Source organism: Pecten maximus, chromosome 13 (genome assembly GCF_902652985.1).
Source record: "Pecten maximus chromosome 13, xPecMax1.1, whole genome shotgun sequence".
Classification (NCBI taxonomy): domain Eukaryota; kingdom Metazoa; phylum Mollusca; class Bivalvia; order Pectinida; family Pectinidae; genus Pecten; species Pecten maximus.
Window position 1 is genome coordinate 15391133 of NC_047027.1, and position 20537 is coordinate 15411669.

A 20537-nucleotide genomic window follows, 5' to 3' on the forward strand; every position below is an offset into this window, starting at 1 on the left:
GTAGATGTCATCAAAGTCTGATACATCAAAAACACTTTTTGTTGATCTGTCAAAATTGAAAAATAGTGTTTATAGAAATACATTTTAAAGTAATTTTAGCTTTTATATAAAATTCTGTGAAATGTTTGAATAAAAAAGATCAAATATTTTAAAAGCATCAATGGATGTGGTGTCACTATAGAAATTGTAACATCAGAAATTTGACAGTTACTATAAATGATGTTTGAAAAAAAAAATCTGGTTTTGGGTAGAGTTATCACCCTTTATCTCTGCCGGTCAAAGTCGTTAGCACTTAACTCACGGCTCATTTACCCTGGATGGTAATAGCACAATAGGTAATTCACACCAACCAAGATCCAGGAATAACTAGTACTCGAGACATACGGAGTCATACCTAATCACATTTACCGTGAATTTGTGAGAATTTCTTTAATTGTACCAATTAGCCCCCAAACCCTAAGTAAAGATCATCATGATAAAACACCTGTGAAGTGATATTTTAATTAAAAGATGGTACAGTATCCTAAATGAATTGGAAACGTTTCCACTTTGAATATTGAGTCTCTCTACATGATAGGTTATTAGAAATTACACAATCTTTAATATTGTTTAATCTTAAAAGACAGAATTGATATACCATCTATGCTTGTAGTACAATGTTTCATCAATTTTACACATGGATATGCAGTATTTATTTTGAAATCCTGATCTATCAATTTTTATATTCTCTTTTTTTAAAGATTAAAAAACACAACTATAGCAAAAATCCATGCACATTTAATATTTTAAAAGGTTTTATTTTTTTCAAGATTAAAATGAAATCGCAAAAAAAAAAGATACTTTGAAAAATATAGATAACACTAAAGTCTGTATGAAAAATAACATAATTTCTATAGAGGGTTTCACAATTTCCACAAATAAAACAACAGTTCTGATTCAAACTTTCATAACACTTTAAAAATTTGAAACCACTGGAAATGCAAGCATAACATTTACATTGCCAGTTCTGTCACTTTAAACAGTACAGGCACTAAACATCCCAGCATGTTATTCAGACTTTTACGACAGCATGTAAAAACATAAAGTGTGAGAGGGTTATGTCATAAAGCTGTTTACCGGTTTCATTACCATACCTCTGTATAATGTTCCACTTACCATGCATTCAACACGAATCTTTGTGTGTTAATATTCTGCCACCTTCCGCTTAGATATTCCGGTAGTCATCTACGACCGGTTTTGAACAAAACCTTTATTATATAAAACATCTTATATATATTGGTGTTGTTTTACTCACGGGCATCTTTAAACAGTATGTGTACATTTTGTTGCGAGGTTTATGAAGTTACAAAGATTTATTGCATAGTATTGACCCGATACACAGGTCCCCGAGAAAGAGACAGCGTCTAGAATGCAACAATATCCAACTATATATGATGTCAGAAACAGCTGGGACAATACACAATGTCAGATGAAAAATTATGTTTTGAATTTATTAATATTATAGATAAGGGCCACCCAGGGTGTGAGAATCACTGTTGAATTAATTTGATCATGAACCAAAGCTGTACTTCTAATGATCACCCCTGTAAATATTACAAACATTTGCCTATACTCTCAAACAATACCTAGCCCCGAACTTGAACCATTACTTTAGGTCTACACATGCCTAACTGTGGTCAATTTGATACTTACTCGAGCTGTCATTTCAAAGTTTCTTTCTTTCATCCTTTTAATGCCTAACTGTTGTAATTTTACCTCTACCTCTGGTCATTTCATTGCCTAACTCTTGCTGTTGAAATACATGCCGATCGTGTTATTTTACTGTTAACTTCTTTTCCTCTTCCTCTACCTCCAGTCATTGCCATTATAGTGTCTGCCTGTTTGCAATACAACTGTTAATCATCCATTGAAAGTCGAACTCTTGCCATTTTAATGTCTGACTATTTTTAGTTAATTTTCCTAAGTCTCACAATGATTAATGTCTAACTTTTTGCCACTTTATTCAATGGATGACTTTTGTTTTTGAGCCTATAATTCATCCATGAAATAATATTGGTAATAATTTTTAGTTTTAAATTCAACAGGGGAGCATTATCCCTGTATATTCCAGTCGACACATCAATCATGTACAGCTAACATGTACCGCTAACTCTTCCACTTTGATTATCATCCATAACAATGTAAACTATTGTTCATTTAATACAAACTTTTATCACCTAGATAGAAATTAAAATATATCATAGTATTCGTGTGATCTGTTACAGTTAAGGATATATGCTACCTTTTCCATAATGCCTTTGGTCTGTTTTAATTATCTCCCCTTAATAATTTTAGTCTTGTCTAATTACTTCTTTTATCAATACTTGGAAATTGGTCTTTTGAATGTGAGAAAGAAATAATCATTTGAAACAAAGGCCTATCTAGTTTTCACCTTAATTTTTATTTAAATCTGTTATATTTTAACTCAAATCTTATTTCTTATTGTCACATTCCTAACTACAGAGTACAGTTAGGAGACAAAGTAAGTACATAACAAACAAAACATAACACATACATGAGTGATTCATGTCTACAACAACCACTGAACTGGTATTCTGATAGGATAGAGATTCTTAAGAAAAGAAAATATTGCCAAGCATTCATCAAATCTTAATCATCTTTTACAAACAATATTTTGAGATGAAAGAATTATGCTAAATACATAATATGTACATCTTTTAATCAACAACAAAACCTGAAGTAATTAATTCACCAGTCAATTAAAAACAAACTAGTCTGTATTTTGTAATAACTTTCTTCTGACAGAAACATAGGTTCATTTTAGCTTAGACTGTCTCTTTGAATTAAATGTCAAAGTTCACCAAACTTCCATCCGTCAGAATGATGCAAATTCTGACAAACAGGTATTTGTCAAAGTCACACAAGGTCAAGGACATTCTAGGTTCATATTAGGAGGGATTTATTTTTAATAAAACTTACAATAATTCATAAAAGGTACAATTAGTCTAAATTAACATTATCAAAACTACAGAAAACTCAATGAAATACAGAAAATATTGCTGAAAAATATAAATGTACAGTTATGGTACAAATACTGTATAATATGGAATTTTAAATTATGTTTTTTTAACTTACTCTTTTCTGCAGCAAATTATTCTATTTCATTGAAATGTGTTAATTACTAGGCATTTATATTTAGTAGTATTTCACAATAATCGTAACTTAATTGGAACTAAATATGTTAAATTTTCAATTATCATTAAATAACTTACCGTATGATTTTGGTTTATTTTGTTCAATGTCCTATTAATAGCCAGGGTCATTTAAGACATGCCTGGTTTTGGAGGTGGAGGAAAGCTGGAGTACCCGGAGAAAAACCACCGGCCTACACTCTGTACCAGGCAACTGCCCCACGTAGGTTTTGAACTCGCAACCCAGAGGTAGAGGGCTATTGATAAAGTGTCGGGACACCTTAACCACTCAACAACCGCGGCCCCTACAGTATATTTCATAGAGATTCACCAAGAATATTTTTTTTGGCCTTAAAATTTTAGTGCTTTATATCTACCAACTCAATATACATTTGTAAATATAGGAATATTATTAACAAAAACATGTCGCAACCCTGGAAATATAGGCATTGTGTTTCATTAAATAAACATCTGTTGATTTTATTTTAATTTTGGATCCAGTTCTTATTATGACAACTTTTCCTGACATTTGATGAACAATGAAATAAGAAAGAAAAAATAGTACTGAATATCTTTTAGAAATGATAATTAAATACAAAAGGAGTATATGTCATGAACATTTAAATCTGTGAGAAGGAATTGCTCAAATATCACTTACATACTGTCAAGGTTTTTTTTGCAGTTTTTATATATATACATCAAAACTCTCCGAATCTTACCACACATTCACAGCTGTGAAACTTAGCTGATATTTTTAGTTTTTATCGCCCAAACTTTGAAATCAAAAGACTGAAGAGTTAAACACCTTATTTTTGGTTAAAGTTGAAAAAAGATTTAAACGTTCTCAATTTCTCATATTTCTGCAGAACTATTTTAACATATATTCCAGTAAAAAATGCAATTTGACACTGCAAAAATAATCAGTCAATTTTTCAATTACTCTTGTGAGATTTTAAACCACAACACCGTCAGCACAGAAAACTTGTAAAACTCTGTCAATCAGTTGCCACTGGCGTCCATTTTGTGCAGTTGTGGTTCCGGTGTGTTGAGACATGGCAGCTGTATGATGTTGTACCACGATTTTTAAAGAGCTGTTTTTATTTCATTCTGAGCCAAAAAAGATATTGATGCCAGTATTCGACGACATCCCCGGCTTTCAATGAGATCTGCTGCTTACTTTATAAATTAGACATGTTCAGAACACATACTTCAACATAATAAGTCCCTAAGTTTATATCATTTACTCTCAACAACAAACAGAACTCATTTCGATATAAAGAAACATACATAAACACAATTTCTTGCGTTTAATAAACAAAACATTTAGGTATTTAATTTGAAAAAATAAACATTTAAACAGAAAATAATTTGCCAAACTAAACATTTATGCAGAAAAAAATAGTAGCGTTTTATTGTATTTCAATTATTGTGTATTCCTTTCATACTTATCTAACATAGACTACAACTGATATATGAATAATTTTGATTTGTCCTTGATATTCTGACTGGAAAAGATCCCATAAATATCAGTGGAATCTATAAATATAGTACAAATGACAACACAGTTTCATTAGCGGCAAGTCAGTTGAATAATTAATTGATCCGGCTATTAGGATGATTCGTTATCAGTCACGCCAACACCTGTTTGTGACATTGTAACATCAATGTGATAGCGTGCCTTTAAATCACAACTTATTTACAAATACCAGACACATTACTTTTCTATTTAAATTTTACCATTTCTTATTTTGTTTTCTGAAGATTATGAATATTAACCAAAAATATAATTTTTTAAATTTTCATTAAGGTTAGAATATTAATTATATGTTAAATTCAGCATAAAATACTAATATTTTAATGAGGATGAATGTTTGTATCTCAATAATATATCAAAATAATTCTATCATTATGTTTACATCCCTTTCATTACGTTTATAGTCCATTTCAGATATTGACCTATTTCCAAAGCATTAAAAGTATATTTGAGCAAATTTTAAATGATTTTGAAATTTTCTGACTATAGACATAACATATTAATTTGATATGTGTTTATATACCAGGGAACACTACCGGAAATACAGCCGATTTTAAATTATGTTGATTTGTAAATTTAATTAATTGTGACATGTTTTTTTTTTATTTGTTGGTTTATTTTCACTGAAATCACTCAAAGTCCAGATCCTTGTATTGTTAGTTTAATCATTGTACCAAAACATCCTAATTTGATCAGTTCTATTTTTATTTTATTGTATATTCCTTGATCAATCGTTTTTGCATATAAATTAATAACGGCTATATGTTTACAACAATTGTTATAAAAGTTTGAAGAATTTTATTTATGTGTGGATTTAGACAGCAATAATGCTGAGTTACATTCTTCCAGAATTGTGTTTAGTTTTCATATCAAAGTAGGAAATATTACAAAACTCTAAGAAACTTAATTTAGTTTATATCTAAACCAATGATCAATAACTTTGTAACCCCAAAATAATCAGACCTTAAACAAAATATCAGAAACTTCAAAGAATCACAAAAAACAATATTTTCAAAAGTCAACTGATGTGGAAATCACTGAAATGTCAAGGAAATTAATTTATAGGTTTTTATCGAAGTTATAAACCTAAATTTGTATTGACAAGATTTTTTTTTATTACAAAGATACTTTTATTTATTAACTAAAACCTTGCAATATATAAAAGTTGCTTTGTTTGTCAATTTTAAGAGAGACAAGGAAAGTGATATCTTGATAAAAATTTAAGAATAACAGGTTTTTGTTCAAAGAGCTTTGAATTAAAAAGAAAAAGAAAAAATTCAGACCATATTCCTGTCAGAAAAATAACAATTGTTTTATCTTCAAACTTCTAAGTTCAAAAGAAAGAGAATGTTTTTATAGATTCCTGTCAGAATAAAATAATTATTATTTTTTTTTTCAAAATAACTTTAGAATTAAAAAGATAAAGTTATTCTCTATTCCTGAACAACAAGGTATGGAGCAGGTTTGTATGAAATTGAATAATACAATGATATCGGGATTGAAGCACAAAATGTTTTCCTTTTGTGTATATCACTCAGAGAGGTGACAGAGCAGAATGAAATTGAAGGGCAATAGCACCGCTCATTCAAGTGAGGTGGTAAGTAGCCTCTGTCACGGGTCAGGCCAGCAGATCCCAAGTATCCGGCTCTTTATCGAGTAAAAACAAGGATCGCAAGTATCAGAATGTAACCTAGAATCAAAGGTATCTGACGTTTTACAGAAAATAAAATCTGGGATCCGAGTTATCCAGCTCTTTACTGAGTATAAACTAGGATCTGGGTTATCCAGCTGTTTAGCATGTATAAACTTGGATCGGACATATTCCAATATTTACAGAGTATCAGAACCTAGAATTCGAAGTATCCGGCCCTTAACCTAGTATAAACGAGGATCGGAGATAATTGGATTTATCCAGCCCTTAACCTAGTATAAACTAGGATCGGAGATTAACTTAATTAGGATAGCTCCATCACTAAGTATACCCTGTCTCTGAAATATCACATCTCACAGCCTAGCCTGGATCAGAAGTATCCAACTCATTATCGAGTATAATTCAGGATAGCAACTTCACCAAGCATAATCTATCACATCTCATAGCGTCGGATCAGAGCTATCCAGAGCTCTTTAGTATAAATAACTTAGGATTGAAGACGACCGATTCAGTTCAGTAAGTATAATCTAACATATCTTTTGGTATTGACTTGGATCAGAGCTATCTAGAGTTCTTTACCGAGTATAATCAGAGCTATCTAGATCCCTTTACTGAGTATAATCAGAGCTATCTAGATCTCCTTACTGAGTATAATCAGAGCTATCTAGATCCCTTTACTGAGTATAATCAGAACTATCGAGATCTCTTTACTGAGTATAATCAGAGCTATCTAGATCCCTTTACTGAGTATAATCAGAACTATCTAGATCTCTTTACTGAGTATAATCAGAGCTATCTAGATCCCTTTACTGAGTATAATCAGAGCTATCTAGATCTCTTTACTGAGTATAATCAGAGCTATCTAGATCCCTTTACTGAGTATAATCAGAGTCATCTAGAGCTCCTTACTGAGTATAATCACAGTTATCCAGAGCTCTTTACTGAGTATAATCAGAGCTATCTAGATCTCCTTACTGAGTATAATCAGAACTATCTAGATCTCTTTACTGAGTATAATCAGAGCTATCTAGATCCCTTTACTGAGTATAATCAGAGCTATCTAGATCTCCTTACTGAGTATAATCAGAGCTATCTAGATCCCTTTACTGAGTATAATCAGAGCTATCTAGATCCCTTTACTGAGTATAATCAGAGCTATCTAGATCCCTTTACTGAGTATAATCAGAGTCATCTAGAGCTCCTTACTGAGTATAATCAGAGTCATCTAGATCCCTTTACTGAGTATAATCAGAGCTATCTAGATCTCTTTACTGAGTATAATCACAGTTATCCAGAGCTCCTTACTGAGTATAATCACAGTTATCCAGAGCTCTTTACTGAGTATAATCAGAGCTATCTAGATCTCCTTACTGAGTATAATCAGAACTATCTAGATCTCTTTACTGAGTATAATCAGAGCTATCTAGATCCCTTTACTGAGTATAATCAGAGCTATCTAGATCTCCTTACTGAGTATAATCAGAGCTATCTAGATCCCTTTACTGAGTATAATCAGAGCTATCTAGATCCCTTTACTGAGTATAATCAGAGCTATCTAGATCCCTTTACTGAGTATAATCAGAGTCATCTAGAGCTCCTTACTGAGTATAATCACAGTTATCCAGAGCTCCTTACTGAGTATAATCACAGTTATCCAGAGCTCTTTACTGAGTATAATCAGAGCTATCTAGATCCCTTTACTGAGTATAATCAGAGCTATCTAGATCTCCTTACTGAGTATAATCAGAGCTATCTAGATCCCTTTACTGAGTATAATCAGAGCTATCTAGATCCCTTTACTGAGTATAATCAGAGCTATCTAGATCCCTTTACCGAGTATAACCAGAGCTATCTAGATCCCTTTACTGAGTATAATCAGAGCTATCGAGATCTCTTTACTGAGTATAATCAGAGCTATCCAGAGCTCTTTACTGAGTATAATCAGAGCTATCGAGAGCTTGTTACTGAGTATAATCAGAGCTATCTAGATCTCTTTACTGAGTATAATCAGAGCTATCCAGATCTCTTTACTGAGTATAATCAGAGCTATCTAGATCTCTTTACTGAGTATAATCAGAGCTATCCAGAGCTCTTTACTGAGTATAATCAGAGCTATCTAGATCTCTTTACCGAGCATAATCAGAGCTATCCAGAGCTCTTTACTGAGTATAATCAGAGTTATCCAGAGCTCTTTACTGAGTATAATCAGAGCTATCTAGATCTCTTTACTGAGTATAATCAGAGCTATCGAGAGCTCTTTACTGAATATAATCAGAGCTATCCAGATCTCTTTACTGAGTATAATCAGAGCTATCTAGATCTCTTTACTGAGTATAATCAGAGCTATCCAGATCTCTTTACTGAGTATAATCAGAGCTATCTAGATCTCCTTACTGAGTATAATCAGAGCTATCCAGATCTCTTTACTGAGTATAATCAGAGCTATCCAGATCTCTATACCGAGTATAATCAGAGCTATCCAGAGCTCTTTACTGAGTATAATCACAATTATCCAGATCTCTTTACCGAGTATAATCAGAGCTATCGAGAGCTCTTTACTGAGTATAATCACAGTTATCCAGATCTCTTTACTGAGTATAATCAGAGTCATCTATATCTCTTTACTGAGTATAATCAGAGCTATCCAGAGCTCTTTACTGAGTATAATCAGAGCTATCTAGAGATCTTGCCGAGTATAACTTTGGGTCAGAGCTATCCAGATCTCATTAACAAGTATAAGTTAGGGTAAGAGTTATCCAGATCTCATTGCCGAGTATAAGTTAGGGTAAGAGTTATCCAGATCTCATTGCCGAGTATAAGTCAGGGTCAGAGTTATCCAGATCTTATTGCCGAGTATAAGTCAGGGTCAGAGTTATCCAGATCTCATTGCCGAGTATAAGTCAGGGTCAGAGTTATCCAGATCTCATTGCCGAGTATAAGTTAGGGTAAGAGCTACTCCAGAACTTCATCAAGTATACTCCTTTAATTCAACCACTCCCAGGGTATATTAATATCAGTTCCTGACATCCCAAACACATCCAGGCGTGTGTACTCACAAGTATTACATAAATATTGTTACAAGTTTATCCTATCCTAAAGTGTTTTGGTGTATATGTATCCCAGAGCCTGCCCCATCCAATCTGTCTCGAGTCGGCAAAGATATCATGTTCCAATCAATATTTAAATGAAAATGTATTGGAGATTTTGGATATTGATCAGTAGGGTATATTTAACACTGCAAAAAAGGCTAAAGTAACACACTCCCAAGTGTATTCTGTACAACTCAACTTTGTTTGTGTTGGGGGTGGGGGGGGGTTATTATATAACTGATCTACTACACTTATTTTATATATTACTACATATATGGTCCATGTTTCAGCTCCATAATCATGCTCTTAATCGAAAAAATATTTCCTATATTCCATTCACTCTAACAAAGAATCACACAAAGTATTTAAAATAATATTTTGATGAAAAAAAGCACCATATCATAATCAGAAAGAATAAATAAAATAGGAAAACTATTTTCTCAAAATTATTTTCAATAATTCAACTATATTGACTGCTTCTCTCTAACAAGGAATTTAAAAATATATATACAAAAAGTATTAAACATTCAATTCAACCTAACACTGCATCAAGATAATATCAAAATTATTTCCAAAATTATTTTGATTTAGTTCATCTGTCCTAAATTACACAGGATCAAGACATGGTCCAATGGAAAACTTAACAATTTTTTTTTTTTTGTTAGTACACTGTGAGTATATCGCCAGGTTTATGAGTATTACTGCTGAGTATGACATACCTCGTAAAACGGCTATCCCAGTTAAAATGTCAAAGATGGGGCCACACGAATCAGAGACCTCCGTATGGTCATAAAATTCTTCAGTATACTCCCAGGGATAATATCCAGTCAGATCTGAACCCTTTCAGTATTTCGTCCACGGAGTAAAGAGTGCACACAAGTTTAGGTCCAGCACCGAAATGGTCCACACCAAGGAATTATGTAAAGAGTTTACAATTCACAAGTAGATGATGAAATTGGGTGTTCTGTAGGTAGATTTGTACAGGGTATGACCTTTTTTTATAAAGAATTTGTACGGAAGCCAGATAGCTGATATGTTATGGGTACTGATGTATCACACAATAGCCTGGTATATATACGGAGTATATCAGGTATCACTGACCAACAACAACACAGGGCTCGCTATATACAGTGTTTACACAGCAAAAACACAACACTGTTAACTGTTATGTAAGTATATATATATATGATATATAATAACCAATTCACTGTAGCTTACACAAGTATTACAGAGGAGCACGAACAATTCACAATGATACACACCTCAAATACCTTCCAGTTCCGTGGTTTAAAAACACAGAGGAGATTGAAAACTTGAAAAGTCGAAGTAAGAATATGAGCTGATAGATATTCCCAATTAGGCCGGCTAATTAGAGGCTGTAGCCGATACCAACAGGCTACAGACGGACTCTCTGATTTAGGAGTAATAAAACAGCAATAATGTTCAATGATGACACTGGGATCGGCTATATCCAGACTACTATGGCTGAGAAAGGCTTGTATGGGGACTAGGAGTTACCAGTGAGGCCTGGGTCAGGGGGAGGTGGTACTCAAGGGAGGGAGGGGTCACAGGAACATTAGTAGACCCGACCCCTTATGCTTGTGTTCAGTATTGGGTTAGCCAGTCCACCGACAGCCTAGTAGGCATGTCTTCCCAGTCTGACAGTATAAAATATGGCCCTCTGAACCAACGGCTCTGCAGGCTTGTCGACTCAACCCAACCGTGTCTGTGTTTAAAGCAGAGGTGCGATTCATTATATTTAAATATTGCTTGACAGACTAAGGATGAAAAATGTGAAAAGTATTAATTTTTTTGGCCTGACACACTCTTGGGCAAGAGTGGGGATTGTGTACCAATGTGTAAGGATTATAAACCAGGAAAATCGTTAACTAACTGAGGAACCAAACAAAAACTCCACTGAACATTTTAGCGGGAGAAAAAGAGTGATTAATCTGTGTGTGATTGTTACAGAATTAGATCTAGACACAAAACTAGCTGTAGAATATTGAAACAGTATAGGTATGTATGTGTGTTACATAGAGGTCTTCAAAATAATGCTTGTCATATGTACTAGTAAAAATTTCTTTTCTAAAAAAAAATGTTTAATAAATGTTTTAAATATGTAAATAAATCACTGAACGTGTGAAACCATTTCTTATTTGTGTTTTTCACATCACGGTCTGTGTATACCCTATACACACTAGCTATATACATGTGCCCTGTTTAACACTGACGAGCTTTAATATACACCCAAATATCAGATGGGTTAAAAACTCGTTAACAAAAAACAGGAGATTTGATGCCTGTTTGAGGAAAAATTATATGTTTGCTTGATAAAATGATTTGTTTACATTTCTGAAGAGATTTAGAAATGATGAATGAAAGAGATTTGGTAAATGGGCCTATATATATATACACACACACTGTATAGGTCTTTACCCCACTGGAATGTGAAGGCTTTCATATTGTCGGGATTTCCGTGACAGATAGGATACGTAAAGATGTTGACGGTATCATTTGTTGACATCTAAACTTATACACGAACATTCTATTAACTAACACCTTTACCTGCCAAACACGAGCACTTGTCACATTATCCAGTTGTCAAATCATCTACTTGTCAGATTCCAGTGTTGTCAAAAAATCATGTTGTCAAAATATCTTGTTGTCAAATTATCATATGGTCAGATTATCTTGTTAAATTGTCATGTTTTGAAATTGTCAAATTGTCAGATTTTCTTGTCGGATAATCATGTTGTAAAATCATCATGTTGTTAAATTGTTAGATTATCTTGTCAAAATATCTTGTTGTCAGATTATCTTATCAAATTATCTTTTGGTAAAATTAACTTTTGGTAAAATTATCTTTTGGTAAAATTATCTTGTTGTCAAATTATCTTGTTGTCAAATTATCTTTTGGTAAAATTATCCTTTGGTAAAATTATCTTGTTGACAAATTAACTTTTGGTAAAATTTTCTTTTGGTAAAATTATCTTGTTGTCAAATTAACTTTTGGTAAAATTATCTTGTCAAATTATCTTTTGGTAAAATCATCTTTTGGTAAAATTATGCTTTGGTAAAATTATCTTTTTGTCAAATTATCTTTTGGTAAAATTATCCTTTGGTAAAATTATCTTTTGGTAAAATTATCTTGTCAAATTATCTTTTGGTAAAATTATCTTTTGGTAAAATTAACTTTTGGTAAAATCATCTTTTGGTAAAATTATCTTGTTGTCAAATTAACTTTTAGGAAAATTATCATATCAAATTATAATGTTGTCAGATTATTATGTTGTCAGATTATAATGTTGACAGATTATAATGTTGACAGATTATAATGTTGTCAGATTATCATGTTGTCAAATTATCATGTTGACAGATTAAAATGTTGTCAGATTTTAAAGGAGATGATTTGATTGTCCGTATCAATATTTTTGTTTGGTATACAAAAAAGGCATGTTGCTTCATATAAAACTGCTGCTACATTCCTGTTCAATAATAACAATATCACTCACATACCATAAACAGAGAAATAAAACTTGTTGCTTTGTGAACACTATACTGACAACATGAAAAAACATCACAATAATGTATAAGGACAAGGACAGGTGTCCAGGGTGCATTTGGGGAGGAAAAATGAACAATTAAGATAGAGAGAAGGTAGGAAGGAAAAGAAATGAAGTTTTTTCATGCAATGAGGGGTGAAGCTCGATGGTGACTAATGAATCTTCAAAGCAACAGAGACATATTAATGTGATTACGTACCAGGACAAGGACGGGTGTCCAGGGTGCATCAGGGGAGGAAAAATGAAGCATAGATTGAGAGAAAGTTGAGAAGGAAGAGAAATGAAGATTCCAAGTATTTCAATGAGGGGTGAAGATTGATGGTGACTGATGAATCTAAGAAGCAATGAAGACATATAAATGTGATTACAAAACCAAATCAAACTAAAGAAATTGGTAAAATTAGGGCAAAGAATTAAGGAACAAAAGGATAGACATGGAAAGATCCTATAAAAAGTACAATGAGAATAAGACCAGGTGGTCAGGAAGAGTGAGTGTCTTCTGCTTCATTAACGACACCCGACACACAAATCTAGGTCACGACGACAACCGCCATACAAATCTAGGTTCACGACAGCACCCGCCATACAAATCTAGGTTACGACGACACCCGCCATGCAAATCTAGGTCATGATGACACCCGACACACAAATTTAGGTTACGACGACATCCCCCATACAAATCTAGGTCACAACGACATCCCCCATACAAATCTAGGTCATGACGACACCCGCCATACAAATTTAGGTCACAACGACACCCGCCATACAAATCTAAGTCATGACGACACCTGCCATACAAATCTAGGTCAAATCTGCATTAAGTCACAATCTCAAATGAGAGTTAGGGTAGTGACAACGGAACCACTAGTTATATCAACAAGTATCAAACACATCTGATTTTACATCGCATAAGAAAATACAATACTTCCAAACGTGATCATGATGTTGATCGTAAAACTCTCCGATGGTCTTCATAAACCTGCATCTCTCGACATCTGGAAATCATGATAATAGGACTAATATTGGAACAACTGGGACATGAAAATGCCATAGGTAGGGGAAGCAGGAATGCTACTATACAGAAATGGAAAATTAAAGGATATTAATGTATAATAATAACTCTTGTTGGGCCAGAGGAAGCACTCATGGATCTAAATGTAGGTGAACCAGACAGACTGGCCACTTTCTCAAGAATACTAAAATTATAAATAAAATTGAGGCTCATTATTTTGGAATCTAGGATATGTTGATTATAGATTTAAACTCGGGGGAGATAATCCAGTATTAGAATTCAGCTGGCGATTATTTACAAAAATTTAGGAGCTGGTTATTAATCAATAAACCAAAGTAGGTAGAGGAAAGAATAATTTTGTGTTTCATGGTGAAGGAACGTGGAATATTCTGTATCATCTATTGTATCACCAACAAAACTGATTTAACAGTCAAATACGTACATATAATGTTGTTTTTTTCTTCAAAAATTAAATACAAATAAATGTGAAGCTGAAAGTATGAATTAATGTGGTAATTTAATACAAGAAATTTAAAAAAAAGTTACTTCTTACGAAGAAAAATACTACAAAGTTCATGCAGTCCTACAAATGTTTTGGTCCATACAATCTCAGTTCAATCTAATATTGTTAATAATTTTATATATATGTATATATTTTTGAATATTAAACTAAGAAATTTTTTGCTCAGAAATTTTACTTTGATTAATGCGTTTTTCCTTAAAAGTTCAGGATAAATCTTCAGGGATCACTTTATGGGAAGAATTAAGAGGTTTTTTCTTCCCTTTAGTGTGTTGTTTCAGGGAGTTAATTGTATAGCCCTATAGAGGTGTAAGTGTGTATATAGACCACTTCCCTCAGAACGGAGCTATGATTAATGTATTTTACATACAGATCACAGTCAAAATGGACGCCAGGACACATATAAAATATCATCACATCTTAACGGTCAGGACTGACACATCAGATGGACGGATGGGGATAAAAACTATGTCGTTTTCAAAGAAACAAAAAACCATTTGGGGTTAGAGAGGAAACGTAAATGTACATTAAACGCAGATTAACGGTGCAGATAACTCGAAAATGGCCCTCTATAGCTACTTTCAGAAATCATATTCACCTTATACACACAACCGTGATTATTCTCAAAATTATAAATTTGTTGATAAAGCTGCAGCTGGTTAAAAAAATATACATAATTTGGAGAATTAACTTCATGTCTCAGTGATGTTAGTTAGGAAGTTTGAATGGAACATTATTTACGTGTGATTTTACTTCGTATATACCATGAAAAGGACAAAAAAAAAACCAATAAACCCTGTATAATCTGTAAACCTGTATAAAGCAGACCCTTTGTAGACCAGACAATGTGTATACATCTATAAATATTAATCACAGTACAACTACCAGAGGAAATTCAAATCTTTACCTTGGGATCAACAACACATAGTGCATATGATGCATTGTGTTAATAACTACATATATAACATCGTAACACAAATGACCAAGGAAGGCAACTATCTATAATATATCTATATGTTCAAATTCGAATGTAGCACAACATATAGGAATTACATGATACATAAACGTACATCACAATTCATTTGAACAATATGGCGGAGAACACAACCGATATTATTATAATTCATACCATCACACACATGTATATAACACACAAAATAACGAAACTTGACAAAGGCTGACTAACCCAACTCAGTTACTGAGTAAAGTCTAAACTAGACCTTGTAAAATCGGTAAACTTTTGAAAACCAGACCCTGTATAATCTGTGACCTGTCCAAGTTACCTGTGGAATATATACAGGTATGTACTCAGGTATGTAGACAGGTATGTAGACATGTATGTAGACAGGTAGGTAGACAGGTATATAGACAGGTATGTAGACAGGTAGGTAGACAGGTATGTAGTAAAGTATGTAGACAGGTATATATACAGGTATATAGACAGGTATGCAGACAGGTATATAGACAGGTATGTAGACAGGTATATATACAGGTATGTAGTATGTAGACAGGTATGTAGACAGGTATGTAGACAGGTATATATACAGGTATGTAGTATGTAGACAGGTATGTAGTAAAGTATGTAGACAGGTATATATACAGGTATATAGACAGGTATGCAGACAGGTAAATATACAGATATGTAGACAGGTATCTAGACAGGTTTGTAGACAGGTATGTAGACAGGTATGTAGTATGTAGACAGGTATGTAGACAGGTATGTAGACAGGTATGTAGACAGGTATGTGGACAGGTATGTAGACAGGTATGTAGACAGGTATATATACAGGTGTGTAGACAGGTATGTACTCAGGTATGTGGACAGGTATGTAGACAGGTATGTAGACAGGTATGTAGACAGGTATGTAGACAGGTATATATACAGGTGTGTAGACAGGTATGTAGACAGGTATGTAGACAGGTATGTATACAGGTATGTAGACAGATATATATACAGGTATGTAGACAGGTATGTATACAGGTATGTAGACAGATATATAGACAGGTATATAGACAGGTATGTATACAGGTATATAGACAGGTATGTAGACAGGTATGTAGACAGGTATATATACAGGTATGTAGACAGGTATGTAGACAGGTTTATAGACAGGTATATATACAGGTATGTAGACAGGTATGTAGACAGGTATGTAGACAGGTATGTACTCAGGTATGTAGACAGGTATGTAGACATGTATATAGACAGGTATGTAGACAGGTATGTATACAGGTATGTAGACAGGTATGTAGACAGGTATGTAGACAGGTATGTATACAGGTATGTAGACAGGTATATAGACAGGTATGTAGACAGGTATGTATACAGGTATATAGACAGGTATGTAGACAGGTATGTAGACAGGTATGTACTCAGGTATGTAGACAGGTATGTAGACATGTATATAGACAGGTATATACTCAGGTGTATATATCAGGCCAAGATCAAGTGGTTTTAGGATTTGAGCCTATTCGTCCCATGTAACCTAAATGTAGGTCAAGGTCAACTAGAACTGTCGTCCAGAGGGCCAACTCATACCCCGCCCCTCCAGTGAAGATTTTTCAACAAAAACCTGTTTTTAGCGAACGGGTTACCACGGCAACTTAAATTTGTGGGGAAAAAACCTGCATGCATATGTGCACATCATGAGTCCCTAACATTCCTGTGTATTTCAAATGAAATCGGTTGATAGGTATATAGGAGTTGTCCTGAGTTGTCGTTACAAAGTTTTCCACAAGAATATGGGTATTGAAACCTGGTAACCATGGAAACAAAAAATTCTGTAGAGAAATATCACGCATGCACATTTACACATGGTCTTTATCACTCCTGTGTAGTTTGATTTGAAGCAGTTCACAGGTTTATGAGGAGTTAACTGGACAAAATTCCCCCTCGCCCAAAAAACAAAGTATAGTGACCTGGTTACCATGGTAACGACAAAATTACAACATAATATAAATTACGCACATCTACAATGTGTAAGGGTTATTGCCATAAAGTTTCGTTGAAAATCCCTCAGTAGTTTCGGAAAAGTAGCCGGTACATCGTTGTGTCTACAGACTCACCCAAAAAAAATGAAGTAAAGTGACCTGGTTACCATGGTAACCATAAAATTACAACATGATATAGATTACGCACATCTACAATGTATAAGGGTTTATGGCAAAGCTTCGTTGAAATTCCCTCCGTAGTTTAGGAGGAGTAGGCGGTACATTGTTGTGTCTACAGAGGGACAGACGGACAGACAAGCTGGTTCAAGTTTCCAGTATACCCCCCTAACTTCGTTGTGCGTGGGGGGGGGGGGGGGGGGTTATAATAACTTGAAAAAACTTGATAGACCTTTATCGCAGCATGCTACAGACTTAATATGATCTCTCTTGGTCTCCTAGTTATTAAAGAAGATGTTTAAATGTAACAGTGTCGTTATTTAATGACATTTGGGTATTATTTAGATTTATCCATTTTTGTACTACTGTGCATGTACAGGCTCCGTATTTATCATATGTATATGTGTACGCAGTTGTATCGTATGCTATTTATATATATATGTAAACCTGTTTAACAGGTCAGAGGTCAGAGTTATTTTTATAGTAGAGTGACCATGGGTCAATGCGCACCCGCGCTTTTTAGGGTAGCGTCACTCCCGTACTAGGCACCGTTGTGAGTGGACGTGTATATGTTGCGTCTATATATTTAGCGCATCCGTGTTGTACCAATCTACATCACTGTGAGTACTTCATAATTTCTAACTTTAATGTATATTGTATTGTATGTAGTAATATTTGGATATGTTGAATGTCAATTATTTCCTTTATAAATTAATTGAAATAATTTACTTATTGGTAAAGATTGTCCAGAAATTGAATTTCCCGCCACTTTGTTATTAATTATTCCGTGTGGATAAACGTTTTGGTTTAGCTGATAGGCGTTATGCATTTAGCCTTTTATATTAAACATTGTAGTTAGTATACGGTGCTAGTACATGTTAGTAAATATTGTTTATTTTATTATTGTAGCATTTATATGCGCTGTAATATTGTACGGGTTGTCTCCCCGGGAGTCGAGCCCTCTTCGTCAAATGAAGAGGTAGGTTTTTTATATGGCTCCATTTATATTGTGTTGGTAGCATCATTTTTAAGAATATCCATGTACATGAGAAATTGTCATTGTTTGTATAAGCGTTACGCACTTGCTACTTTGTTAGATCTGTAATGTGCATAGTTCAGTATTAGTTGTAACGTTTATGATTACGCCTGGGTTAGTAGGTGTTCTTGAATCTTAGGTTCTAAGCGTTATGCTTCCGGTTGCGTCAGGTGCGTGCACCTGTCGTGTTATTGTGGGATGGATTATTCCATTTTGAGATTGTAACAATTTTACTTATTGTTGTTATTTGTTATTTTAGGGTGTTTTATGGACTAATAAATTATGAATTGGAACTCAAGCGTTGGAGTCATGGTATAGACAATTTGAATAACCGACCCGGCTCAAAACGACCGGTTACATAAAGATATAAGCATATTAAACCCCTTATGACCTTGATATTAAGATCATTCATTTGTACAAACTTGGTAGCCTTTCATCCCAGCATGCTTTAGAACCAATATCAAGTCCTGGGACTCTTGGTTATTAAGAAGAAGTTGTTTTAAGGTTTTTAGCCTATTTCACCCTTGTGACTTTGAATGTAGGTAAAGGACATTTATTCAAACAAATTGGTAGTCCTTCAAACCAGCATTTAACAGGACCAATATCAGGTCCCTGTGCCTCATGTTTATTGAGAAGTGGTTTATAGTACGGAACAACGGACCGCTGACTTGCCCTTCAGGCAGGTAAGTTAAAATGATATTCTATATCAATTTTTATTCTAGAATACAGAATAGGTACAATACAAAGCCTGTGTTGTTGTTGGCACCAGATACCTGGCATTTTACTGCCTGACCAATCAGGTGTCAATACAGTATTTCATTACTTAAGTTACCAAGCCTGGCTAGTGTCCAGTCAGGGGCCAATCTGACCTGTGTATGTCATTAGAATACTGGCCTCTATACCTAATGATCCATACTTCAGACTGGTCAGTACATAATGACTCCCACACCTCCTGTCCAGTATAAGTGACAGGAGGGGCTGGACAAAGCCATGTCAGCCGGTAATGGTCTGGCCCCTCCTGACAGCTCCTAATGTCTGGAGACCAATTCAAATTTTTCTTTCAAAAATGATTAGTGGCACTATAATTATAGGATTTGGAAAATGCATTTCTTGATCGAAGCTGAAGTGTTTCAGCATTTTCACTGATTGGTTTATTATCATATACTAGGTCCTCAACATTATTTGTTCGATACATCAATTTGGGGTGAAGCATGTGGATGTTTTACTATTAGGAACATAAACCAATGTTCATCATACAGGAGTATAGGTTTATTGTCTCCCTTTTTTTATTAAGAAAATTTTGGATCAATAATTGGGTATATTCTCATATCCATCAGTCATTTTTCTGAATTGAAATTTTTCACTAAAACAAAGTTTTCTTTTAATCATATACTGTAACTGGAAGTATTTTGCTATCAATAATACACTGTATTTCATTGTATCATTTAATTTCTTACACAAGGATTTGTTAAGCTAACCATACCTGAGCAGATGGAGAATGGAACCCTGTGGCTATTGCTTGACCACTGGTCATCTATCTTGATTAAGATCAGCTGATTGGGCAATGACATTTCACAGTAAGTTAGACTGATTACAAAATAAGGATATGACAGACATGTGAAAGGGTGTCAAGGTATGTCAACAAAGGGCAGATAATATCATCTGGAATGCTGGGTTATCAGCACAGAGCAAAAAAGGGGAGATAATCTGACCTTGATGACTAGGTTATTAATACAGAGCAAAAAAGGGGAGATCATCTGACCTGGATGACTAGGTTATAAATACAGAACAAGGAAGGGGAGATAATCTGACCTGGATGACTAGGTTATT

At 34.0% G+C, this 20537-nt stretch overlaps 1 protein-coding gene and 1 long non-coding RNA gene across 2 annotated transcripts in view; one reads left to right on the forward strand and one right to left on the reverse strand.

Annotated features, from left to right (window-relative positions):
- LOC117340481 (cell adhesion molecule-related/down-regulated by oncogenes-like) overlaps positions 1-10966 on the reverse strand; it is a 177897-nt gene extending 166931 nt beyond the window's left edge. The window contains exon 1 of the mRNA XM_033902240.1: positions 10185-10966. The gene's annotated coding sequence lies outside the window, so the exon portion shown is untranslated. The remainder of the gene's footprint in view (positions 1-10184) is intronic.
- A 7029-nt stretch (positions 10967-17995) lies between these two features.
- LOC117340178 lies at positions 17996-19000 on the forward strand. Its single transcript, XR_004535384.1, has 2 exons — positions 17996-18650; positions 18967-19000. It is a non-coding gene; the product is annotated as an uncharacterized LOC117340178 (long non-coding RNA).
- Positions 19001-20537: the final 1537 nt, after the last annotated feature.